This window comes from Coturnix japonica, chromosome 1 (assembly GCF_001577835.2).
Source record: "Coturnix japonica isolate 7356 chromosome 1, Coturnix japonica 2.1, whole genome shotgun sequence".
NCBI classification, from domain to species: Eukaryota; Metazoa; Chordata; class Aves; order Galliformes; family Phasianidae; genus Coturnix; species Coturnix japonica.
The window spans coordinates 26,292,305-26,317,174 of record NC_029516.1 but is presented as its reverse complement, the minus strand read 5'-3'; the positions used below and the strand labels follow the sequence as shown (position 1 = coordinate 26,317,174).

The window sequence follows — 24,870 nt, the reverse complement described above, 5'->3', positions numbered from 1 at the left end:
CTTCTAATTATGAACAGGTGTTACTATAGCCTGGACAGACTTGGGAATGAACAGGCTCCAGAGCAGAGCAAGCCCACAAATCTTCATCCCTTTGTCTTTTATTCCATAAGCACTGTCTGCTAGCTAGCATATCTTCAGTTCTCCCAGGAGACACAATCTAACCAAATGATAAATTAACATCATTTTAAAGATGCTCTCCCAGTCAGAATATCCAATATTCTAATTAATATCCCTCTAAGATTTTTCTTTGTCAATTATTTCATTCCCTAATTCTTTTTTTCTGATACTTGGTAAGGTTTTTCAGTCTACATTATAATTCTGCAGATATTTAAGCTAGAATTAAGATAGCAAGAGTAGTCTTAATAGATTTGCCATGTACTTCTGCTGGTTTAAATGAACAAGTTCTTCACAAAACAAAGGTTTAGAATTTCTATTAAAAACTTCTCCAAATAAGATATACCAGACAGATCTGAAATGCAAGTTTCCAAACAGCAAACATCAGGAAACATTATTGCCAGAAATACTAAGTGCCTGAACATAGTAGAGAGGGAATTCAGAAGGCTCTAGGCTGTATTTTTCACGTGCTGGCACCAGTGTTCAGATTGCCCAATGATCCAGCTAGTCTTTTTAACACCACTTTGCAACAGACAATTGTAAAGGTGATCTGGCTGTTGCCATAATAGGCAATCTGACTCCTGTCTGACATGGCAGCTATTTTCCAAACCACCATTATATCTGTGAGGGTATCAGTTTTAAAACTAGCAGTTTATTCCTCCAGATGACCTGCTTCAAATGTGATACCTATCACTTTCTTATGCTCACCAGATTTGCATCTCTATTTTCTTCTTATCCATTTTTCTTTCGCATGTCAAAGTGACCTTGTATATTAGTGCTATTTGGAATGGCAGGGCTTCACGTTAAAACATCAATATTATAAGGGTGGATTTGCTGTCCAGTTCTGTCTCTGAATAAAACATGCCAGTACTTTACTAAAATAAGTAGGTTCCATCAGTGGAGAGAAACACCAAAAGCGATACTTTTCCATACAGCATTCCTCTTATTTTCAGAACTCAGCTCTTTAACAAAGATCAGCAATTGACTGATTACTCAGCAACCTTACTGAGCCTGATAGAGTCACGCTGTGATAATGGAACTATCAATGCTGTTATAATGTACTTATACTCTGTAAATAGTTGTTTCAAATGGAGCACCATTCCCTTCGAGCCCAGTACTTCACTGCAAGGACAGAAAACCTAGTGAAGACAGCACGCATACCTGTAAGAAGAGTTACAAAGATGTTTCATTGACCACTAATCTTTTTGTGCTACATTAAATACTGGCAATGACACTTTTTCCATGACAGAGGAGCTGATCCACTGTCAATATCACCACTGATGAAACATATCATCCAGCACCTCACTGCGCTCACATCCACTGGCTGGTCCCCATAAACATTCAGGTAACATCAACAAATATCAGTGGGTGCCATTTTTTCTACATGAAGGAATTCAGTGACACACCTTTGTTTCATATGCACTTCCATGTCAGACATCATTCAGTCAGATCCCCTCTGCTGCTGTACGTCACACAGCAACAAAATGTAATGGAATAGTGGTAGGAAGGTTCACAGCCTCTACTGTCATATCATCAACATCCTCCTCTGATGTTAAGGGCCAACATAATAAAATAAGAAGAATTAGTTGTCACAGAATCACAGAATTGCAGGAACTGGAAGGGACCTTTAGAGATTATTGAGTCCAACCCCCCCACCAAAGGAGGTTCCCTGCAGCAGGTTGCACAGGCAGGTCTTTAATGTCTCCAGAGAAAGAGACTCCACAACCTCTGTGGACAGCCTATCATCCTCACTGTGAAGAGGTTCTTACACACACCTGTGTAGAACCTCCTATGCTTCAGTTTGTGGCCATTTCCCCTTGATCTGTTGCCAAACACCGCTGAAAATCTGGCTCCTTCTGGAGCATCTCTTGTAATTTATATCACTGAAGTGCTTATTTGGCTGTATGAAGTTAGGACAAAGTGTTGCATTTACATAAGATAATCAACAGAAGGACACTTAAAAACAAGAAGATATAGGCCCCAATCTCACTGGTTGTGTTCAGAACAGAAAAAGAAAACCAAACCTTTTACTGGTCCTGAGTGCAAGGGGCATGGCTCAGCCAAGATTCCAGCAACTGGGCTTTTAATACCTAAAACAGTGTCTTCATTTACTGTGCCTGCTTCACTCCTCCAATCTAACCTTTATCATTTAGTTGCCTATGTAAACTATGTACTCTTCACAACTAGACTGCAGAGAGAAACTGGCACCTCTGAAAAGCAGTTGTTGACTTCAAGTACAGTGCTCTAGCATTGATGCCAGCTGTCTTGAGGTTTCTAAGGGATCTTATTTCAAGCACATCTCAATACAAAAATGACTTAACTCAGTTTGTAAAGGAAAAAGGAACAATAGTTCAACAGAATTTACACTTGTTTAAAAGTTTGATTTAACATCAGTTTTATTTTTTACCTCACTAGCATTTTCCATCATATCCAAAAAAAGCACCTTGAACATAACACATCTAAAACACCATAAAGCAATGTGATTTTGTTTGTTTTATAACAAAATAAAGTTTAAACAAGTGTTAGTACAATAGCAGTTCTCAAGTTGGACAAGTGTGGTGATGGTCACTTAATTTAATTTAATTTATTAACTGAAATAATTGAGAACTTATGGATGGTGATGAAATACGAGACAGGAGAGCAGACGCAGACCACAACTGAAAAAAGCAATAGGAAAGGAGTGAAAAGCAGTCAGTCTATTTTCAATAACTGGAAAGATACAGAAACAAATTATTAAACAATCAATTTTTAAAGACCTTAAGGATAACAATGTGATAAGGAAGACACAGCATGGATTTTCCAAGAAGAAATCAGTCAAACCAATCTAATTTCCTTCCAACTGGCCTGGTGGATAAGGGACAGACAGTAGTGAAGTCAGGCTACATTACCTCTAGAGCTCCTGATGCTGTCACACATGACATTCTCAGAAGCGGAAGAGTGAAGTATAGTTGAGATTACATTACTATAAGTTGCGTGCACCATTTAAAGAATAGCTACCAGTTGTTCTCTTTCAAGATGGGAAAAGGTATCAAGGAGATTTGCAAGGATTTGTCTGTCTCAAGTCCTGCAAAATTTGCTATTTTCATAAAGGTTCTGAATGATAGATTAGATTGTATGTATCTAATACATGGAGATGTTAGTAAGCTGACAAAATGTTATGCAATTTTAAAGCTAGCTTTAAAAATCAGAACTACGGGGTCTGCTCCAGAAGCAAGGCCTCCTATTTTATGACACTGGTCCATGACATTAGAGGTGGATGTTGGTGGCATGGCAGTAGAGACTGAACTTTCCCATCCATTCTATTGTTTTGTTGTCATGTGATAGATGACAGCAGAGAGGCAGTCCAGCAGAATGGTGTCTGATAGGGAAATATAGATGAAGCAAAGGTGTATCACTGAATTCCTCTGCATGGAAAAAATGGCACCCACTGACATTCATGAACTCTTGATGAAGATTTATGTAGTCCAGCCCAAGGATGTGAGCACAGTGGGTGGTGCATTTCAGCACTGATGACAGCGACAGTAGGTCACCTTTGCTGATGTAGATTTTAGCAAACGCTACATGCAGGCTCTTGCTCATCTCTGGCAAAAATGTAAAGTTAATGGTGATGGCAGTGTTGAAGTATAGTGTTTTCTAGCTGTAAATTTGCACCAGCATTGCACATTATAGTGCACTGACCACATTATTGTGCTCTTTGTATCTGAAATGGAAATGGAAATAAATAGGAGGCATTATCTTTGTAAAGACCTATGCACCTTGATGAACTGAACAAGCAATCCACACAGATAGATGGTAAACAACTCAGTAGACATCAGCAGTACAAAAAGTACAGGGTGACGGCAGTTACTAAGAAGTAGCTGTCAACACAAAACGGTACTGGAGGGTGTCTTTTTCACTGACCATGGGACAAGCTGCAATCAGCTTACCCTGAAAACTATGACAGGAAGAAAGTAAACAAATACATAGAATAAACTACACCAAAGTTAATATATCTTTATAAAGTCTTTCCAATGTTTTGGTTTTTTTTGGTTTCTTGTTTGTTTGTTTGTTTGTTTGTTTAAATCTAGTGAGACAGGGAAAATCCCATGGAGGGAGGCTTTCCAGGTTAGTTTTTTATTATCATGCATTTTGTATTTATGGTTGCCCCTAGCCTGGGTTCTCCTTTGATGTGCGTCACCACCATTTAATTTTCCCCTTGAATACCAGTAGAAACCTCAAACAAGCAAGATAATAAAGGTTAACTTGTACACACTTCTTTGAATTAGTGCTAATTCACTGTTTTAGTTGCAAAGGGTCACAGCCTAGGTAAGAGAGCACACCAGAAAGCACAGTGGCAACTTCTTATCTAGCTGGAAGATGAAGTGAGCTGTGGGCTTCATCAATATTGAGAATTAACGAACAGATTTGACTGCAGGATCAAAGAAAATACAAAAAAATTCCTTAAACAGTGAGTAAGAATGAAGTTAGCAACAAAATTAAATTAAGCTTGCAGCATTTCTTTATTCACCTTACACTTGAAAAAAAGCTTTCATTTCATGGGTATCAGATTGGAGCTTCTAGAAGGAACCCTTCCGTAAAATTTATGTGAAAGCTTGTGGCAAAATGTTCGTGCACTGCATTGTTTATTTTTCTGAGGAAAAAAAAAGTATACTTTAAACTGTTGCATTAAAGCAATAAATATGTTGATAATTAGACATTAAGATGTTTATTGTTTTTGTAGGTTAGAAGACTGACCTAGTTCTGGCCACAGAAGAAGAGCAGCTCAGATGACAGAGAAATATTTTTCTTTAAAGGGAAGGAGGAGAGGGAATTTTCTTCATCATGATGATTTTAAATTGGGATATCGATACATACTAAAGAACGAGGAACTGAGGGAAAGGACTTCATGCATTTATGACAGCTGCCACAATATCCCACTATTTTGTGACTTAGTTGAAATTGGACAATAAGTCAACATACATCTAGCTGATTTTTACTTCAGTGAAATATGATGCAGCATAATTCAAAAGGTGGCTTTTAGGGAGTAATTCTTTGGAGCTTTTATGACGCACATTCGAGGTTTATTTTCTTTTCCCCATGAAAAATGTGTCAAACCTGTGTGTAAAATTGTGGAAGTTTTCATCCAAACAACCTGCCTTTCTCCCTGTCTTCAGCAGCTTCTCTTTTAAAGCCAAATCATTATTTTTGAGCAAGGTTTTCAGATTTTAAGTCATACTGACTTTCTCAGGAGAGATTATTGTGCAGAAAGTAGTGCTAGGCCCTTCCATCAATACATTTTCTGATTGTTTTTGCAAATGAGCAGGTCCCAGTACCCACGTGCCTCATCAGTCAGACTCTGTATTCTGAAATTTACATTATAGTACAGGCCCCTGACCTCCCTTCCTAAAGAAGGAAAAATATAGTTTATTTTAAGAGCGCACCTTATCCTCTTTCAATGTTTAAAAGTGGTTTTGTCCTAAAATTTCACGAGCTAAATGCTGGAGAATTAATCAGCCCTGGCATTTGAATCTTCTGCCATAGCCATACATACTCTTTGGTGAACTGACAGTGCAAATGCTGTCTTTGCTTTAACTTTCTTTGGGTAAAACCAAATTACAAGTTGGCCTTATCCAGAATCACAGCACAGCTTATAATCCCTCAAGAAGATAACCTAGATCCAGTAAAGACTCATGATTTTGCTTTGTGTACCACAATAACCAACAGAAGATGAACTTCCAGTCCTACATATTCTTAGGAATACAATTTGACTTATCAAGCAATCTCTAGATTGACTTGGTTAAGTACTTGGCAGGGCATTAGCAAAAGTTGGACTCAATGCAAGCTTCAGCTGCTTTAATCAATACAGAGTTTGAAAGCTTTCATTCCAGGGGATAATAAGAGGAGATCAAAACTAGAAACCTGACAAAAACAGCAATCAGCCACCTTAGTAGAGAATATTAAAAAAATAGTGAAAGAATGGCAAACAACATTAATGATATAGAAAACAAACTGATTAAGAAATTAAGGTCTTCCTGTAAGTGTGCTGGCAGATGTGATGCAGATAATTCATTAATTAAAATAGAAAGAATAATTACACAGATTAATTTGATCGTTCTCTGCAATGTAATATAGCTTTATAATATTTAAAATTCTTAGATGTATATCCCAGGTGCATAAAGCAGAACCTCTAAAAATTAATCCTAGCCTTAAGAGGGAGCATATTTTCTATAAAGCAACAAAGCTGAATTTACAGTAAACCACAGCTTCATTCCAGATAAAGGGACACCAACCATTCCATGGGCATGAGTAAGTTCTAAATTTCAGGCTGCACTGCCATCACAAGTGGAGAAATGCAGACAGCATACACAAGCGAACTGACACACAAACAGTGTCAGTCAAGCTGATGTTTAGGTGACATGCCTTTCACTCTGCCTTCAGGAGGATGCTGTGATCCTGAGACAATTTCCTTCAAACACCCAATACTCATTGGCTTTCTTTGTTCTAGGATATCAGATAGAATTTGCAGAGTGAAGACATAGGTTAATCCACAAGGTCAGATTTACATTGTGAAAAAATTCACAGAAGAGGATAATTGCACTTTTTATCTGCATTCTCTTCCCACTCATTATCCTGATTACTTCAATGTTTTATAAAGAAATTACTGTACACTATTAATATTCTTCTGTATGTAAAGCTATACGGATTTAACCAAAAGGTATGATTTAATTGTGCAGTTTAAAAACAGTTGTTAAGTTAAACAAGGGCAACATTTGGAGGATGTTTATACTTTTTTTTAGATCTAGGCTAATATACAGCGTTCTAACATTATAATGGTTTCAATGCCAGTGCTGTTCTAATACTAATAAGCAACATCTTTAAGCTAAGAAATAAACTGAAATAACAGAATAAAGAACAGAAGAATGAAAGAACAGAAGCTGTCCTGTTTTTTCCAGTTTATGACAATAAGTTTGGCTCCACTGGACTACTAAGTTGCAAATAGGTCCTATTTGTCAGGAAAATATGTGCATCTTCATGAACGTGAAAAAGTACATCTACCTGAGCAGCGGTGAATAAAGAGAAAATGAAAGAAGTCTATTTTGTCTGCTTAATGTCAATATCAGTGAAATTGAAAGCATAAGTTGAAGGCACATAATCAGATAATGATTTCTCAGTGCATCGAGGGACCAATTTTAGAGTAAAACAAGAACAGACAGAAAGGGAAACTCCTCCAAACACGAAGTAAAATGTTCAGTTTTAGGAAGGCTTCATCTATCTGCAGTTTTTACATATTTAAATAAGCTGGTTAAGACAAACCACTGTAAACCCATGCTCAGCATCTCCAGGTGCCAGAATTTTAATGCTGTGCATGGATTGCCTCTTATATCTCCCACTTGGGGGGAAAAGGAAGCATTATCTAGAAATTTGTTTTGACAGTCAGCTGAGCAGATCTCACCACCCTGCACACCAAGCTCATATTTCTTGGCATGGCTAAGAACTCCATGAACACAAACTGACCACGATCAGCTGGCTGTGGATAAACAGAGTTAAAAACAGAATTGCTTATGCTTTGTCACAAACAGTGATCATACCCTTAACAGAAATGGGATGCTAACACAAATGGAAGTGCCTTTCTTTCCCAGCTTTGACAGGAAGCTTCAGAACAAGGAATGTCACAACTGCTGCCTTCCTCTGAGTTTCCTTTTTCAATCAGAAATAGGAGGAGAAGAAACATGTTTTCAAGATCCATCTACAGAAGTAGGCATAAAATATTTCTAACATAATTCAATACTTAATGTACTTAAATGTACTAAAAATAGCTTTTTCTAAGCTTCCCTTTCTCCAATTAAAAAAAAAAAAAAAAAAAAGAATAAAAAAGTAGATTGTGACTGGTAAATCTGTATCACTCAGCTCTCATCATTTTGAATGTTTTGTCTAGAGTACTTTCACTCTTTTTTAAAGCTTTCTAGGAATAGTCACAGAAGTTTAGAAAGAAACAACAGTTCAAAATAGCATCCATTTGGACAAAATCAAGTCAACTGAATTACTAATATGGATACCATAAATTTGGCAAAATATCTGATGTACTCAGCATAGAAATTTTAATACCTAATAGCTATGAAATCATATGTATATCAGAAAATATCCCCTGAAATTAAGGCTTCTATTCCATTTTAATCATAGACATCACTAGAAACTCACTGGTATTTTTTTACATTAGTTAAGCAGACCATGTCGAGGCCTTCATTGATCTGCTTGGTGTGGTGACTGACTATATACAACATAATTACTTCAGAATGATATTAGAATATATACAACTAACTGCATGTATATGAAAAGGAAGTTTTTCTTAAGGAGGTCATCTGTGGGTCACAACAACAGCTCAATGATTAAAGGAAGATACACATCCAGTCATTATTTATTAACATAATATCAAACCATCATTCTGCACAGCTTCCCCATTCAGTACACCATTAGAAACCCATATTATCTATTACACTGTGTTAAAATATCCCTGTAGGTTAGTTCAGGAAATCAGCACAGGTTAGAGGCTGACCTGCTTGAAGTGAGCTCAGCAGAAAAGGACCTGCATTGTTCTGGTGGACAGCAGCTTGACCGTGAGCTAGCAGTGTCCCCTTGGGGCCAAGAAGGCCAATGGTATCCTGGGGTGCATTAAAAACAGTGTGGCCAGCAGGCCAAGGGAAGTGATCCTCCCACTCTGCTCTAACTTGGTGAAGCCACATTTGGAATATTGTGTCTTATTCTGGGCTCCCCAGTTCGAGAAAGACCCCCAGAGAGAGCTCAGCAGAGTGCCACAAAGATTACCAAGATCTGGAGAAAACACCAGCCATAGGTGTAATAGATCTCAGCCCAGATTCCTCATCTCACATTCTCTGCATCTTGCTCACTTCATCTTGTTTCCTACTGTCTTTACACATAGCTCCTCACTTTCACCTCACTCAACACAATTTCACTGAGCTCCTTGTCTCTAGTCCCCTTTGCCTGATGGCTACTCCCTCCCTCCTCACATAGAAACCATAGACAGAAACTCTGAGTAACTAAGATTTTAGGTATTCCTTCAGTTTACAACAGACAGTATATTCATGAGAGTCTAATGCGTATTTGGATGGCTTGCTTTGAACGCCTCTCCTCAACTTTCTGCCAGGTAGCACTTATCCAGAGATTACGATATCCTTAAGTTGGAGAAGACGTTCTTTCTTTTGCAGGCAAATGCATCAGTGCAGTTCCTGGAATTAGAAGTCTATCAATAACAGCAAATATACTTGATGTCTCAAAGAGGCATAGAGAAAGACCCTGTTTTCATTTGTGCCTGTTCCTTCCTCCAGCATTGAATTTTATTGTGAAGACACAACCTAGCAAGTGGATTTGACAAAGGCAAGATGAAATAGCATAAAGAAAGAGGAAAAAACCAAATGTGTCTGCTTGCTGAATTCTTCAAACTCTCACTTCAAAATTCCAGGTGTTTTATTTTACATAAAACAGCTTTACGGAACACCTGCAAGAATAGATTTGTCTTTGATAAAGCTGTTCATATGTGATAATGCTCTGCAGTTTCATTTTTCAGCATTAAAACTTGTTTTACTGGCTTCATTTTGCAGCACTGCATTACTCTGCATGACTCACAAAATGAACAGGCAGACATGAAACACTCCTGAAATTAGTTTTAAGAAGAAGACAAATGAGATCAAAGAACAGAGTCTACATCACATCTTGTTGAAAGAATATTCAGCCATTAGACCAAGTATTCTGCATCACATTCTCCTGTAATTTCCAAAGCAACTTCTTAATGGCATGGATAAAACGTTACTGACATTTTGTGATGTGTTGTGATGAAGCCAAACTGATTTAAGAGATTAATTCTTGTTTTACCAAAAGCCAACAGTCATAACCAAAGACTTCAATATGTGTTAGCTGTATAGAACACAGTAAAAGGTACTCCAAAAAGGAAAATCAGAAACTGTCAAGTAAAATATTGTGGCAACAGTTTTTAAGGAAGGAAATGAATGCTTTAAAACCAACCTGGTGGTGCTATGATTGCTCAGCGAAGCAGAAGATGTAACTACAACCCCACTATTGCCATCAGATACCCTGGCTCTGCCACAAACCGCCTTTGCATGCTGAGCAGACCTGGTAGTTTCACAGAACTAAGAGAGGCTTGGCTCCAGCAGATCTTACAACTGGTTCAAATACAGCTTTTTATTTCTTTTTTTTAATGAATTCCAATTTCCAGTGGCAAGGAAATCGGCGCAGTCTTGGACTGAGGATAAATGAAAATAAAAGACAGCTCAAAGTCTCCATGATATTTTCCCACGTAATGCGGAAACAGTCATTAAAATACTCAGAAAGACTTGCAGTGCCTCTTAATTTTTCCTTCTCACCAGCTTGCCTTTACCTTCAGAGGAAGGTCCACATGCCGGGAACTAACAAAGCTTGTTCAACAAATTGCTCATTCCTTTTAACCAGGCAAGAGTGTCTACAGCTGACTTCATCAGATACTCTGAAAATCATATTGATCATTTAGGACTAAGAGCTTCATTTTAGGTACATGGCTCCTGAAATCTAAATACAACTGCAATTCAGGACTGCAGCAAAGAGACAGTTACTATCTTGTAAACTGAGGAAACACATGAATAAGACACTGCCAAAACTGCAAAGGATGAAAGGTAAAGAAACAGTTACAGCACTGAACTGCTTTTAAAAATAAATAAATAAATTGCTTGTCTATAAGACAAAGTGCACTGCTGTTTGTTAAACGCGCTAATGGAACTGCTTATTATTATTTAACTTCTAAACAAGAAAAAGACCATTAGTCACAATATAGAGTAATCACATTAAAACTTCAATTTGCAAAAGAATCTTTTAAAAAATATAGCTGTTCTTTAAAATACACAATACTTTCTATGATCAATTCCAGAATAAAATGCACTAAATTACTAGAAGCTGGAAGGTTTAAAGACCAGCTTACATAAATACGAGACTAATTACACTATCTAGAGCTCTGCAAGAGCAGAGCAAGTGTTCTGAACAGATAACTCAAGGGCCACAAAATCTTCTGAGGGAAACTACAGCTGAGAGCTGGGTGACAAACATTCAGTACAGAGCTGTGTATTCGGTTTCCTCGACACAGAGAAAATAAACAGAAGATGTTGTTTTCCACGGAACACAGAGCCAGGCTACACCTACACACTCCGGCACGCAGGTCATATATGGAGGAGTACACCAAGTACACAGACGAGGATGAGAGAAATGCGTAGGATGCAGCGGGCAAAGCAGAAGGAGTCACAGAGTCTCCATGTAAACACGGGGAGTTCCCTCCCTTCCTGCATTTCTACAGAAGCAGCCTTCTGTCTCCATTGACAACTGCTCAGAGACAGTGCCCATAAAGCACCAGACAAAGGGATGTACGGTTACATGGGTCCCCCTCAGGAGGCACCAACTGGCTACTGCCATCCCAGCAGTGCCCAAGCAGCAACAAGACACCTGAAAACAGCAGCAGCAACAGAGGAAAGTGGAAGCTCCTGAGACCAAAGGAAATGCAAGTGTTGACCAGGGACATGACAGGTAGGGATTTCTGTAGGAAGGTGATACAGAAACTGTTCCTGGCTCCAGAAGGCTCTCAGTGAGACAGCCTCTGGCTGCACACATCTTCTTCTGTTCCTCCAGCCATGCATCAGATCATACCCGTAGCTTTCAATGACCATGAAAATTGGTACTTAGGAGCATCCTCATGCACTATTTTTCCATGGTCTGCATTGAATCCAAAGAGAACAGAGAATTAAAGTTTGGGCTTCTAAGGGGATAACTCTGAGAGACTTCAGGTGGTTCTGCGACCACAGCTAACAAGCAGCCAACAAATATGGCAGTTTACACAGCAGTCTTGAAACTTCAGGACCTTTTGGGGTTAAGGTCCATAAGCACCAGAGACCGCCTAACAGCCCACTGAAAAATCTGATGGTGCCTGCTGCTGTTAGGCAAATACAAGGAAGACAAGTGGGGCACTGATCCAAAAATAGGCCTCTAAGTGAGCTCTAGAGGCTTCTAAGGAGTATAATTAGCTGACCTTTGACATAGGGTGCTGGGAGTCCCTGTTGCAGCTGCCCCAGATCAGGGAAGGAGCCAGACATGCCCACTAGCAATGGATCTAGTACACTCAGACCACACAAGGCAACCCAGAATCAGCAGCATGTCACTGTAATTGGTGACTGCCTGCTGCAGGGGGACAGAGGCATCCATCTATTGACTCAATTTATTAACAAGGGAGGTTTGCTGCCTGTGGGGGGTGCAGACCAGGGAGGCTGCAGAAACACAGCCAAAGCTGGCTCATTACCCCCAGCTCTTATTCCATGTGAATACAAATGATACTGCTAGGGGAAACCTGGACAGTATCAAAAGAAACTACAGAGCTCTGCAGGCAGTAGTCAAGGGCATAGGAACTCAGGTTTGGTCACTCCAGTTCTATCAAAGACAGGGAAAGATGTGAGAAGGAGAGCACTGGTCAATCACAGGCTGTGGAAGTGGTGCTGGTGACAGGGTTTGGGCTCTATAACCACAGGACCCTGTTTGAGACTGAGTGTGTCTGCTTTGCAGACACAGGATCCAGCTCTAAGCAGGGCTAGGACATTTTTGCCAGCAGAATGGCTGACCTTATAAGCAGGGCTTTCAATTAGGAAGGAAGGAGAGTGTTACTAGCATTGTGTGGAGGAGTGATGCAGAACGCTGCTGAACAAGGAGCATCAAAAGGGATCAGAAGCAGTAGTATGGGACTTGAGCAGAATCAGCTCTAGCAGGTTAGCAATCATGACATGACCACTGGGCAGCACTATGGAAAAAGTCCCCAAATTAAATATGTCTATGTTGTACAGTATTTTTATTCTCATTTATTGCATGTGGAAGCCTGACTGACAAACAGGATTTGACTAAGCAGAGAAAGAGCACCAAATAAAAAAATAGGGTTTAGACCCTGAGGGAAATATGCAACAGTTCATACAAGAAACAAGGCAGTACCAGTCAGCATGACTGGCAGCACACTGCACCACATCAGCATCCCATATCCCAAAAGAGTGAATACAAATCACAAACCTCCATTTCTATATTGAAGACGTGTCTGACCAAAGCTAATGGGCACTTCAGCCAGAACAGAATTTTGGCTGTGCACTTCATGGGCATGTCTGTACAGAAATAATAATAATAATAAAAACAAGGCTCTGAAAGCTCTGGTTTACTGACTTGTCAGCTCTACTAAGAGATGACATGCAAGTTGACTGTAAAAGCACCTAACAAGATACAAGTAGGATAAAGAGGATGGTCAACAATGGATTGGTCTTGAATATCTGCTTTCATTTTCTGTGATTACTGTCAGGGAAGCATCCCATGTGCTCAGTACCAATGTCTCCCCTACAAACTATAATATGGAGAACTATGTCAAAAAAAAAAAAAAAAGAGACACATTCAATGACAAGGCAAAAGGGAACATGCAGTTCTGGAAGTGCAGCCCTGCACTGCCAAAATACAGCACAGTTCACAGATGGAAGAGTTCACTCCATCTTGCCAAATGTGAGAAAAGGGAAAGGAACGTGTGGTCAGAGAGCATCAAAAGGAGAAGTGAGCATCTACAACAGCTGGTGACCTGCTCCTTCACAGTGTCAGCTTTATTCAGGGTGACCCAGCTTCCTCCTACCTATCAAACCCTACAAAAACACTAAGCTACAGCCAGACATATAGGACTAGTGTTCTCATCACTTAGGTTATTAAAATCCATTAAAATTTCATAAATACAAAAAAAAAACCAAAACCAAAAAACAACACCTCTACACCTTCTGCTTCTGAATCTTGGCTCAGAAGTGGGAAGAATCCATCTTCTTTAATCTAAACAATGAATTGTGCAAATTAGGAAAGCATGGATTAGATAGACTCTGCTATATTTCCTGAGAACACCACAACACAACTCTCTGAAAATTGAACTGAAATTGATGAATGTGTGATAACTCGTAGATTGTAGTGAGGTTTACACAAGTAGTTTCACCTCCAGTCTTGTATAATCAGCCCAGTTCTGTTTCTGCCAACACTGTGTTGCCATCATCTGGACTGTCCGCAGCAGTGATGGGCTGATACAAAGAAGCATAGGGAAAGACAGTGTTCATAAAGACTGCCTCAAACAGCACTTAGGCTTATAAAATGAAAACAAAGTGTAATTAATATCCTAAAGATACCCAAGCAGCAGAGCAGGCTGCTGCTCTCAGCATTCCCATACAGCTCTTGAGAGAGACACGGAGCCATATTGCAGATAGAGACACAAAGCATCACAGAGGAACTACAGTTCCAATTAGGATGAAATCAGCCACTCTAGGCAATAAAACAACAGGAGGCATCACAGCATCAATACCTGAGAAATACTGCCACTTGTTATCTAACCATATCGCTCACTCAAAACATTACCCAAGAGATTCAGAGCCAGCATAACACTTCAGAAACCATCCAGAGCCGTATGGCACAGCATTCTTTCATACCTCAGGAGTAAAAGTTAGCCAGAGCCTTCTGACAAACGAAAATGATTTATTACCACAAAGCAGAACTAATGCATTCTGCTTTACAACTCTCCTGGTAGTCTAGGAGAGACATTGCATTTATTACCTACAGTACATAATGCCCACTGCAGAGCCCTGTATTATTCATAAGACTGGCTTTTTTGTGCCATCATAATGCTGATAAATTATGAAAAAATGCATATTTTATTTCAATTTCTAACATTTTGGTATACATATCAATCCATCATGTTGCTGCAGGAGGAACAAGCATTACTGCTGACAGCTGTTGACATGTTCACCTATATGGAAAGGAAGCAAAAGGGCTGACGAGATCATCCTTACTCATAGCTATCATTCCACTTTCATCACTTAATTCTTTCAGGTTTAATACTAGAAGGAAACTATGAAGAAACATCATAATCAAGGAGCACTGAGAAATTAAACAGTACAAAGGGTAAAAAAAAAAAAAAAAGAAACAAACCACAAAACATCAGAGATGGAAAAGTTTTATTCAATGACACAGGTAGCTCTGACACAGAGCAGCTCCCTAGGATAAATTGTTTCCTAGATGTAAGTGAGGTTAATTTCTAAATAAGCTGATAAAGGTGCTGCTGAGTAACCACAAATGCAGGCAAAGCATAAGGAAGGGTTATTTCTGCTTATTTAGCTGGCAGTGGTCCACTTCTTCCTCTATCATTTGGAGAAAACTTGAGCGTGCACTATAAAGGGCCCCTCTCCTCTACTGCTCATCAGTTCTTATTAAAACCACCTTGCTAAAAATATTACAGAACCTGGAAAAACAATGCCCATCCTGCAACACTATTCAATTGTTCACAAAAACATCATGTATAATGATAGTTAAAAGTGAGCTGAACTAACTACTTGACTCCATCTGTATTATTTTCTGTTTTACATGAACCCTGACCTGCTGTTAGCATATCCAGTGCCTTCCACAGCAGATAATTGAACTGCAACAGCCCTCTGTCCTTACTGCAGTATTACAACAGTTGTGGTGTCTTTCTACCACTTTCATTCAACACCATAACACAAAACAGACCATTACTACTGTAAAAGATACATGCACTCACAAAACTTGAACCTCTGTCACTCACATATTATTAACTTTTGGAAGGTTTAAATCTTCCTATTTGCCATCCTGTGTATTATTCTGTGGTTTGTTGGTTTTTTTTTTTGTTGTTTTTTGTTTTTGTTTTTTTTTTTTTTAACTTGAAACAACTACTATGAGAACAAAGTGCAACTCAGTTCCCTTCTACTTCACTTTTATTTATTAAATTATTTCCATTCCTAATATTTACTGGAAGATCACAACACAAGGCCAACAAAGGTGCTCTGCTTTCATCTGCAGCACCCATGTCACATACATAAGGTGAGCCCTTTAATCTTAAGACACGTTCTGAGGTAAAGGCCTCTGGCTGACATGTGGCCACTGCGTTCAGATTGCTGAGGCCATTAACATAATTGGTTCAGGAAAAGATGAAAGGTTGTTTGCCTTAAAATCCTTGCAGCAGGCTGAAATATATAACTCATATCTGCCTTTTAGTCAATGGTCTTTCTAAAAATAATGTGCTCTCTCCCTGTATGAAGAAGAATTTGGACATGGCACTCAATGAGCTGCTTAAATCATTGAAGTGGAAATTGATTTCCTTTAATGAGTGCACCTGCCCAGTACAGAGCCTGGATGTAGGCCTGCCAAGTGACCTCTGGTATCATGACCCAAAGTACAGAATGGCCTTTGCCTCTACAAAGGTCTCAGTGGCGTTCCTGGCAGCAGGACCTCTCATCCCAAACCATCCTGTGAGATTTGGCATAGCACAGACTGACCTCAAAATCCCACAGTCACCTCCTGCACCAAACGCCTCTCACTGCCACAAGGACATGGCCACCCATGGTCACGACGGCTCCCCAAAGGTTTTTGACTTGGAGTACTTTCAAGTAAGATCAATATGCATGAAGTTTCACGACTGTAACACGCAGGAGGAATCCATAGCCCCAAAGGCACAAGTAAACACTGAAAGTATGCTGCATTAATTGGATATTGTACCAAAAGGCTCACGGAATTCGGGGCTGCAGCTAACAGTAGCGTGGCACATAGACGAGGGTCTCCTGCCATCTGCTGGGAAACACAGGCTGCTGGAAATGCAGCAGCAGGGGCTCGGCCCTGAGATGTGTCCCCGGGTGGAGAGTGCTACAGAGCTGCACCTGCACGGTCCGAGGGGTCACAGTTAAAGACTATTTATCCAAACCAGATCCTATTGGACATGTTTATCACCACAGACACAGCTGTATACTTCTAGAAGTCACAGCCACCAAACTTAAGCTATGAAAAAAGGTGCAAATCCTTATGTTTACGGAGAAGGGCAACCCATCAGACCAGGCTGCCCAGGGCCCCATCCAACCCAGTTTTGAGCATCTCCAGGGATGGGACATCCTCTCCCAGCAGCTTGTGCCGGCTTCTTACCACTCTGAGTAAAGAATTTCTTCCTAACATGTAATATAAATCCACCATCTTTTAGTTCAAAGCCATTCCGTATAATGATAGTGTCTATTACTATTTGCCTTGGCAAAAAGCCAGTCTCCCTCCTGTTTATAAGCTCCATTTCAGTACTTGAAGGCCACAGTGAGGTCCTTTTAGATATTTCTTTCTGGAAAGGAAAGGTAAGCAATTCCATGTAAATTCTTTCTAAAACGGGAATATAGGGCAAAAGCATGAGCTGTGCATGCTTATCTCTTTCAAACTGTTGAGTTAGCACTTCATTACAAAAAATAGTGTAGGGATTAAAAAAAAACACAACATTTTTCCCCATTTAACAGCAACAATTTATTATCCATGGAGAATGCAGGGTGCCATTTAAAGAACAAGATGACCTTGACTGCTCAGTTGACTAATTGAGCATAATTGGGTATTTTATATATTACTACAGGCCTCCAAAAGGCACACAAATCTTCCTACTTATGTCAGTGAAGGCATGATGTCACAAAAGTCCTGTTATTTAAAACACTTGAGTCTATCCACAAAATGCACCATTAAATATTATGGGCCATCCCTGTAAATGCACACACTTACATAATTCTACAAGACAAAACAATATGAATAAATACATACAGTATACTACAAACAAGATTAACACGTGTAGTTAGAGAAGACTCAAATACTGGAGCCCCTGAAAGTGAGTGGCTGGACCAAGTGTAATTGCTTGAGTAGGAACCTGTTCAGGATGCAGGGGACGATGCTGCTGGTCTATGGGAGGCTGCTGATCTAAGCGTACCAGAGTCCCAAGTTGAATTTTACATTTAGCCTAAGAAGCATCTCATCTATCTAGAGTGCTCTTCTCTCACTTGTCAGCAGAAAGGAAACAGACTAAGCTTAAATATTACATAGAACACTATGTGCAAGACAGCAGCTTAGATGTATTTGTATAGATGTTTCAAAAGGAAGATGCTGAAGTTGTGCAAGTCAAAGCTCATGCATTTGTGTTAGCATTAATGTTAACTGCACTTCAAAGCCCTGCCAGCACAGAGGCAGCAACGTCCTACAAAAACCAGCACCTACACAGAAACACATCACCAGGGAAAGAAAGCAACTTTCCATATAAACCTCAAAGTGACAAAGAAATGAAGCCTGAAAATACATTTGGTATAAAAACAGACAACTAACCAGGGAAACAAATGCAACTTCACTCACTTGGGTGGCCCAGGCTTCTTCCTGCCACTCAAGATAAACTGATTGCATTCATCCTTAAAACTAAAAAGAGAACTTCATTTCCACTAAGTGATTGAAGTTAAATTATTGAATTTCCTGCCCTTTGAACTGCAAGCAAGTCCCTTTATAACAAGTCAGAAGTAATCAAAATAAGAACCACTGTGCACAGCACATTTCCCACAGAGTCTTTTTAATACACGGGGAACTTTCTGCACATGGATGATGTGGGAAGAATGACTCCCAGGTGCTGCCTGCTGTACTCTGAGCATGGCCTCCTTACATCCTCAGCCTCTGCCCATGCCCCAGGACCCCACTGAAGCCCCTCCGAGGCCTTCAGTCCCTGCCTGTCCTGTGAGCAGACTCCTCTGCTCCAGCTATTTCAGGACACCTAGAATTAATTAACCCTCAAAGCAGCAGAAGGATTTAGGATGAAGAGGTCATAATTCCACATAACAAAAACAAAATAAAGTCAGTTTTGGACAGACCACACATGTTACAGGTAGAAGCTGCCTCCTTTATCTGAATTTTCCTACTCTTTCAACAAAGCTCCAGATATATAGATGGATATAGATATTACTGATAGTTAAAATGGGTGAAAAAAAAACAGAACAACAGGAGAATATATAAAATGAATTACCTGTATAAATATTATTTCAGTACATTAAAATCAAGGCAGTTTATTGCAAGACTTCATTTGAAAACAACAGTATTTGGAAACAACAACCTATAGGGTGCCCACAAACAGGAGGGGAGTCAACTCTTTGAAAGGGTAGATAATAGCAGGACTAGGGGAAATGGTTTTAAGTTGAAGGAGGGAAAATTTAGACTGGATACCAGGGGGATGTTCTGTACTATGAGAGTGGTGAGGTGCTGGAACAGGCTGCCCAGAGAGGCTGTGGATGCCCCATACCTGGAGGTGTTCAAGGCCAGGTTGGATGGGGCCCTGGGCAGCCTGGTCTAGTACTAAATGTGGAGGTTGGTAGCCCTGCCTGTGGTGGGGGGTTGGAGATTCATGATCCCTGAGGACCCTTCCAACCCAGGCCATTCTGTGATTCTGTGATGATGTGAAGTAGACTTTTTTTTTGGTAGCAAATTACTTTAGGACATTGCAAGTGCTGAAATAGGTACTTCCAGGAGGATGGCACCAGAACTCAATGATTATTTCCAGTTTTTACAATGGACGTAAGCTTTCTTCTCCACTTTCTTTCATTCACTGTATTGCAACCATTCATTTATATGTTTACAGATATTCATAAGAGCAGTACAGGGTCACATAGATTTTTGTAAGTGATCTGCATTGAGAGGCACTTAAAGCAGTGACTCCTTAAAGCAATTTAAAATAGTTGCAGAGATTTAACACTTATTTTGCTAGACAAATAGCCTTTTATTGGCAAGTTGGTTATTGTGCTAGTATGTCGATCAGGTCAGGCTTAAAATCAATATGCAGCATTTATCAGTTGTGTTTCATGCATCTTCAGCCCTGATTATATTCACTAGGAAAGAGCAGACTGCTAATAGAGTTCATTGTAAATGAAGCTACGGTTTCAGGAAGCAAACAATCTTATTGCAAAATAATGAGCTTACAATTCTATCTAAAAGAGCCACACGGGCAAAGCTGTAGAAGCAGAAAAGCATGCAGTCCTTACTCTAAGAGGACCTTCATCTAAAAAATCCTGGAACAATATTGCCTTAGGTATTCATTCCAGCAATGCATGTTAATATTAGTCACGAGAGGAAAAGTAAACCCAGCAGAGCCCTTCTCAAAAAGAAATCAGATTATATCCCAGATGCCATAGCTTTGTCCAACTATTATATACTGACATTTGAACAATGAGAGAGTCATTTCACTCTCAACCTTTTGCAGTCCCCATAGACAGAAAAACTACAGATCAGGTTCCTAAAATAACCTTTCAAGCATTATTCACTTTTTTTGGGGGGGATACCAACTAATGAAAATGAGCGCTTCATCTACACCTGTCTTACACAGTATGCTGCAAAATTGAGTGGAATGGATGTGTATCATTCCCACATTTCAGATCTTTTCAAAATGAAAATGCAAAGCTTCACTAGAGAACAAAAGCATTTGTTTCTGCTGTGCAACTGTAAAGGAGACAGTGAAGCCCAATCTTCCTTATTTTCCCTACCTTTCAGTGACAATCCACATTCCAGCTGCAACTGTGAGTTGTCACCCTTGATTTATGTTCATTAATCACAACAGCAAATGCATGTGAGCACAGATTAGGGTTCTATGCTGTAGTTGGTAAATGTGATCAGTCATAGCTGATTGGCATTCTGGGTCAAACTATACGGGAATGTGAAAAAATAGATGTTGGTTTGGAATGAGAAAAAGGAAACATAGGGCCAAAGAGGTAGGGCTCTAATTCACACAGTGTAAATACTAAAGGAAAAAAAAAAAAAAAAAAAAAAAAAAAAGGTTGAAAAGCCTTTTTTAAGCCTTTGAGTATTGACAGAGGAGAAACAAGTTATATTAAAAACATCATAAAGTCATTTATAGTGCTCCCACTATTTCAGAGGCAGCAATACCTAAAGGCCAATTAAGTAAATGCTACTGAAGAATTGTCAAAGCTCCCATTTTTTTGAATTGAATTATTGAATTGTACCTAGTTGTTGAAGTAAGTGCTTAGAAGACTTAGCAGAGTTACTATTTGTTACCATGGAAGCAGGAAAGAATGATGTTCGAAGTATTTCAGAAAAGAGGTTTTAAAGCTATTCATTAATGGTAATTAACAACTTTTACAGACCTACAGAAATCACAGACATTTTCCTTGCTTCTATAAGATTTCAAATACGTGAATAAACAGGGCAATGGAAGTATATTTGAAAAGAAAAAAAAGAAAAAAGAAAGAAAAATGCTGAGCATTCCAATTTATTCAACTGATAAGACTAAAACAAAAACCACAGTATGAGAAGCCTAGTAGCTTAGCAGTTTTCCTATATCACTGAGTAAAGTCTGATTATATATTACCATCTTTTTCATGTACTCTACACCCCATTGCCTTGATCTGTCTAAATACTGTACACTTCACAGCACCTAGCAGATAGGGCAACCTAGAATTTACTGGTAGCAGGAAAGCAAATGTTAGGTACCCTCCCTCAGTATTTCTGCTCTGCCCTCTAATAACGCAGCTAATAATTTGTGTCAACACAGACTGTAATATACGTTTGGAATCCTTCATTTTAATCAGCATCTTTCCATCCTCTGAATAAGTGGCTGCAAATGATATAGAAATTAACATATTGCTGTATACAGCTGAATGCTAACGTGAATGAATTATTTATAGGATAAACTAATGACTAGATGGTATTGGCTTGAGAAACAGTAAAAATTCAGGCTCAGCTAAGTCTTTTTATATCGTTACATCTTAACAAGCAGACCTGAAACACCCCTGCTATGCAAAACGGCATTCTTACTTTCTTTCTACATTATTAATTATTAAAAAGCAAAATTATCCGGAAAAATGAATATAAGGAGCTCCAAATAGTAAACAAATGGAAGCGTTTAAAGCAATTCAAGAGGAAAACAAACAAAATCCTGGAGAGAAGTTTAATATTTAATTCTCAGATATTTATATTTATTTACATATTTATTTCTCTGCCCTGCTTACTTCTCACCTGCAGTACATAAAAAAGCCCGTTGTTCACTGATTGCAAAAGATGACTGTAAAGGAGATGTTTGTAAGCCAAATGATGAAATGCATTCATTTCACACACATATATATGCCCATATGTAGGAAAGTAGGATCAATGCAGACAGACCCTTACAAATTAAGCCCGATTTAAGCAGGTTTCAAAACAAGAAGACAAACAACCATGTCAATCTTTTTTTTCCCTTCACTTGGCAAAGGTACACATAATTTTTGAACCAAAGGTTTCAGCAGGTGAATTACACAGCTCTGGAAGTTTGCCTTTGAATTACATGGGAAATACTAATGTACCTAACTTGAAAGGGAGACCACATGGTTACTCTGGACAGCATAGATGTTATTAACTTCTGTTGAGCTTCAACTGTACAATTATCAGACTGCTCCTAAGACATGAAGCCCTTGATCTTGCAACTGTGATCTGTCCTGAAGGCAGCATGTGAAAGTACAAAACTTGGTAGCAATAGCCTTCCTTACCTTGTTGTAGATAATGAGTATGTAGCAGCTCAGTTTCAAATGCTAATGAATTGGTTGTAATCGTCCTGAAACTTGGATTAACTATTCACATTTACAATGTGATGAAAGGGGCAAGTTTTCACATCAACACATTTTCCAAGGGAACTTTTAGATGGTAGACTAAAAGTATTACAGTAAATCATTTTAATGACCTTCAACAATCAAAAAGAAACTAGTATCTCTGTCATGAGAAAACCATCATTTCTTCTGCCTCCCACAACAAGTAGAAAATCTCCACATTGAATTGTCCCAGGTAGCAACTAATCTTTTAATTGGATCATCACAATTTGTTGCACATTTGTTTTATCTTATTGCAATCCAAGGACTTAAAACAAATACCAGAAAATCTGCCCTTTCCCCTGTGCTTTTTCCAGATTTGAGACCAGTGCAGACCTCCAAGCAAAGCAATGATGTAAGCAGGGATCTTTTTATTGAAGCTACTCAGTTATCCAATGTACATTCTCTCACTCCTTAATTCCCAAGAGATCGGGGAGTCAGGGTTGCTAAACTCAGCAAGATGAGCACATCCCATAAAAATCTTCTTTTTCTCCCACCCTTAGATGCTTTGAGGAAAAAGGGTGGGAGAGTGGGCAAGAACAGAATAATTGATGGAAAAAAACATCTGCTGTACGTACTGTATGTTTTTCTTACTTTAAATAATAAGCTGGAGGTATTCCCCTGTGAGAACTCTGTTTCCTGCACGATGTACCTTTGATTTAATATTCTCTTCCCCCAAGATTTATAAGCAACAATTACTACCACATCTATCTACAACAATTAAACATGATTAACATCTATACTGTACAATCAACTCAATCAGAGCCCCAGCCAGCCATTCACCCACAGATTTCCCTTCCCCACCCCACCCACCCACCCCTCATCATCTGGGAAAGACACTTTTTCAGGAAGCCATGCGCAAGGGTGGCCCCACAAGCGTGCCAAGGAGGCCACCCACCCTGAACTATCTCAGACCAGAACACACGGCAATCAGGTAACACGATACACAATGAATATACAGTTCCTTCTTGATAGCTCATGATATCATCACTTTCACAGAGTAATCATTAACTGCTGAGTGACTGCGAAACAGTTGAGCTAACTAGTTTCTGAGTTACTCATACCACTTGCACCTCTCCAATTCAAATCAGAAAAGTCTGCTGGAGCCTCAAGCAAGTTTGGCAAGATTAGTGGCATCAGCATGGTGGTCCTCCCGGTTCAGTACCAACAGAAGCTTTTAGAAACTTTGCTCACAAGCCAGCATTACCCAGGCCTATGAAAACAAAAACGGAGGCAGAAAAGTGGCTGACACATCTTACAAAGTGGATTTTTACTTCAGAGTACTTAAATGTGACTCTTTAATCATACTATAAACCCATGACAGATAACCAATATCACCCTCCGATGTAAAAGCTGAGCTTCCTATTAATGTCACCTTTCTAATTTGAGATTCTATGTACTGAAAAGAAAAAAACACAAAAACACAAGAACTTGTCGCTCGCTGTAAACTCTCTACGTATCACTGTGAGATCTATCATTCTCACCCCCCCAGAAATGCCAACCTTTTGGGGTTGCGCTACTTTAACCAATTTTTGTTGTTGATGATGGAGAAAGGAACCATGTAAGTGCATTTTCTGAAGCATGACTAACTGCCTGACTAACCCAGTCTTTATTTCAGCAGTATGAGACATTTAACTGTAGCAAGGTGAAAAGTTTCAGCTTTACTGTCATGGTCAGAAAATTATAGAGCAATTACAGATCTCAAAGCTCCCCTGATTTTTGAAGTGCTCTTCCCCAGCCTCCCTTCAGAGGCTTTTTCACTACAGGGAGAATGCAGTTCAATTCAGCTCTTTGCAGCTATTTGTCCGTGAATGAAATGTATTACCACTGATTTGACAACAGATTTTAAGTGCTGGATGGAAGCTCAGCCATGTTATCAACTCTCTGAAGGAAATCAGGAAACACAAAAGAAAATGAAACAATCACAGAAGAAAACTGTGTGTGGCAGAACATCAAATTCATGCAAAATGACAAAAGCCGAGAATGTTAAACAAAAAAACCCAAAAAAACAAGAACACAAAAACCTATCAACCTGGTCAGGAAATAAGTGCCCCATACACACTGTTGTTGCAAATTATCTTATTGCTCACAAAAATCAAAGACAAAATTCTGTGTCGTGTATATCTTCATAACAATTCACCCCCCACTGTCTCCCTATGGTCCAAGTATTTAAACAGCTGCTGAATGAGAAGTGCCTCCTCACAGGAACCCCTCTGCCCTGAGAATTGGACCTCAGTCCTCCTGCTTGTGCACTGCACTCTGAAGGACCGGTCCCTCA

The 24,870-nt window shown here is 39.3% G+C and overlaps 1 protein-coding gene across 1 annotated transcript in view; it reads right to left on the bottom strand.

Moving 5' to 3' along the window:
- The window catches only part of PDZRN4 (PDZ domain containing ring finger 4), a 237,195-nt gene that overhangs the window by 158,054 nt on the left and 54,271 nt on the right, over positions 1 to 24,870 (bottom strand). The window lies entirely within an intron of this gene.